The 3,297-nt window shown below is 42.4% G+C and overlaps 1 long non-coding RNA gene across 1 annotated transcript; it reads left to right on the top strand.

The window, feature by feature from the left end:
• The first annotated feature begins 546 nt into the window (after positions 1–546).
• LOC124030990 lies at positions 547–2,140 on the top strand. The gene is made up of 4 exons (XR_006838060.1): positions 547–733; positions 1,224–1,370; positions 1,830–1,951; positions 2,040–2,140. It is a non-coding gene; the product is annotated as an uncharacterized LOC124030990 (long non-coding RNA).
• The last annotated feature ends 1,157 nt before the right edge of the window (positions 2,141–3,297 follow it).

Raw genomic sequence — 3,297 nt, 5'->3', positions numbered from 1 at the left:
TGTCACTGGGCAGGCCTTGTGATGTCACTTTACAGCCTTGTGATGTCACTGGGCAGGCCTTGTGATGTCACTTTACAGCCTTGTGATGTCACTGGGCAGGCCTTGTGATGTCACTGGGCAGGCCTTGTGATGTCACTGGGCAGGCCTTGTGATGTCACTTTACAGACTTGTGATGTCACTGGGCAGGCCTTGTGATGTCACTGGGCAGGCCTTGTGATGTCACTGCGCAGGCCTTGTGATGTCACTGGGCAGACCTTGTAATGTCACTGGGAAGGCCTTGTGATGTAACTGGGCAGGCCTTATGATGTCACTGGGCAGGCCTTGTGATGTCACTGGGCAGGCCTTGTGATGTCACTGGGCAGGCCTTGTGATGTCACTGGGCAGGCCAACATTTCCAGTGGTCTTTTATGAACTAGTTTACCACCTGGCAGGCCAACACTCCATCCCGCTTAAACGGGCAGCCATTTCAGGAAGGCTTTTCAAACAGCTCTTTACACTAAAATGGGCATTATCAACATTTTCACAATTTCACAATATTATTCCAACCTCATAGTGTGGAAATATATCTAAAACAGAGAGAAGTCAGGTTTGCGCCAGACTTAACAGAAATACACGATTAGTCCCATCGTACATTCTAAGTTGTTGTTGTTTCTTCTTCTATGGTTTTCATTTGCTCATGTGCCTGTGTGCATTCCTCTTTTTGTGCAGGGTTTGAGATGCGAAGCCGACATCAGTGAGTAGTATCTCTAAACGTACCGTAGACTGTTACTATTGGTCCACACAGTGTGGTTATTGTGTTCAGACCAGCTGGGATCACGGTGGCCTGGTTCCTTTATGATGTGATAGTCGATCACTTCCTTCATCAATAAGTGTAATAAAGATGGAAAACATTTCTGTTCAAAGTAGACATATTGGATTAAAATGCCCTCTTCTCTCCCCTCCCCTCCCTCCCATCTCCTCTTCTCTCCTCCCCCCCCCTCCCATCTCCTCCCCTCTCCCCCTCCCCTCCCATCTCCTCTTCTCTCCTCCTCCCATCTCCTCCCATCTCCTCCCTCTCTCCCCCTCCCCTCCCATCTCCTCTTCTCTCCTCCCCCTCCCCTCCCATCTCCACCCCTCCCATCTCCTCGTCTCCTCGTCTCCCTCCCATCTCCTCTTCTCTCCTTCATCTCCCCCTCCCTCCATCTCCTCCTCTTCTCTCTCCTCTCCTCTCCTCCCATCCATAGATAACTGCCTGCATCCTGGGTGGTTGAAGCCTTGGCGCTACACTCCTAGCAGCCCAGTGAACCTAGAGGTGGAGCTGGACACTAGAAAAGATGAGGAGGGACACCTGGTGCCTGTTTTAGTGGCCCGATGGAAAGCTCAGGATGACGGTGGGTTGACTGGCCACTATCACAATGTCGACATGACCTTGCCTCCCTATTAAAGCTCACTAAGCCATAGGGTGCTGTTTGTTACATGTGTAATAAGTGGAGAGGAGCACGAGAAGTATATCAGCACTTTGTGACTTTTACGTTTCTTCTTCTCCTTCTTCTTCTCCTTCTTCTTCACCTTCTCCTTCTTCACCTTCTTACTCTTCTTCACCTTCTTCACCTTCTTACTCTTCTTCACCTTCTTCACCTTCTTACTCTTCTTCACCTTCTTCCCCTTCTTACTCTTCTTCTCCTTCTTCACCTTCTTCACCTTCTTACTCTTCTTCACCTTCTTCACCTTCTTACTCTTCTTCACCTTCTTCTTCACTTTCTTCTTTACCTTCTTCTTCTTCACCTTCTTCTTCTCCTTCACCTTCTTCTTCACCTTCATCTTCTTCTCCTCCTTCTTCTTCTCATCAGGAAGCATTAGTTCCCTGAAAGGAACAGAGCTTCATGTTTTGAAGGAAGCCACAAACCAGAATCTGTGTGTCCGGTACGAATTCTTCGACAAGATGTCCATGCGTAACCCAGCATATGAAAAGGTAGGACGGCATTACAAGTGATCAATTTAACGGTAAATCTCCATTCTTACGTGACTCACCTAGTAAACAGATCTCTATTATCTCTCAGTGGTCTTTCTCCCTGGATCGAGTGGTGGTTGAACCCGGCCTGTCATACGTTGTCTCAGTCTCCAACCTCCCCAAACCAAACCTGAAACACTCTGGTTACAAATATCGATAAACATATCACTGTGCCCGGTGAGAACCAGTACATTTTGGTGAGATTAGTAAAACACAGTGTAGAGACTTTGTACAGGAGTCACTGTCTGTTCCTACTGCACATCGGATCGGCATCACAGACTTTTCATTCAATACCTGAAACATACTTTTTATAACGTTTTAAGTTCTAAATTCAATTCATTCATGAACAGTGAGGTAATAGATGTTATTTAACCTAGATTGTAAAGATCCCAAGATTCAGAGGAGCAGGGTGTTTGGAGAGCGGTGAGTGACCAATCACATTACGTTATATTATATGAGTGAGTGACCAATCACATTACTGTTATATTATATGAGTGACCAATCACATTACTGTTATATTATATGAGTGACCAATCACATTACTGTTATATTATATGAGTGACCAATCACATACTGTTATATTATATGAGTGACCAATTTACTGTTATATTATATGAGTGACCAATCACATTACTGTTATATTATATGAGTGACCAATCACATTACTGTTATATTATATGAGTGACCAATCACATTACTGTTATATTATATGAGTGAGTTATATTATATGAGTGAGTGACCAATCACATTACTGTTATATTATATGAAGTGGTGGAGTGACCAATCACATTACTGTTATATTATATGAGTGACCAATCACATTACTGTTATATTATATGAGTGACCAATCACATTACTGTTATATTATATGAGTGACCAATCACATTACTGTTTATATTAGTATGTGTGACCAATCACATTACTGTTATATTATATGAGTGACCAATCACATTACTGTTATATTATATGTAGTGACCAATCACATTACTGTTATATATATATGAGTGACCAATCACATTACTGTTATATTATATGAGTGACCAATCACATTACTGTTATATTATATGAAGTGGTGAGTGACCAATCACATTACTGTTATATTATATGAAGTGGTGATTGACCAATCACATTACTGTTATATTATATGAAGTGGTGAGTGACCAATCACATTACTGTTTATATTATGTGAAGTGGTGATTGACCAATCACATTACTGTTTATATTATATGAAGTGGTGAGTGACCAATCACATTACTGTTATATTATGTGAAGTGGTGAGTGACCAATCACATTACTGTTTATATTAT

The sequence above is a fragment of the Oncorhynchus gorbuscha genome, unplaced genomic scaffold, assembly GCF_021184085.1.
Source record: "Oncorhynchus gorbuscha isolate QuinsamMale2020 ecotype Even-year unplaced genomic scaffold, OgorEven_v1.0 Un_scaffold_19446, whole genome shotgun sequence".
In the NCBI taxonomy this organism is placed as follows: Eukaryota; Metazoa; Chordata; class Actinopteri; order Salmoniformes; family Salmonidae; genus Oncorhynchus; species Oncorhynchus gorbuscha.
The sequence above is the reverse complement of the archived record's forward strand: the minus strand, read 5'-3'. Positions and strand labels throughout refer to the sequence as shown.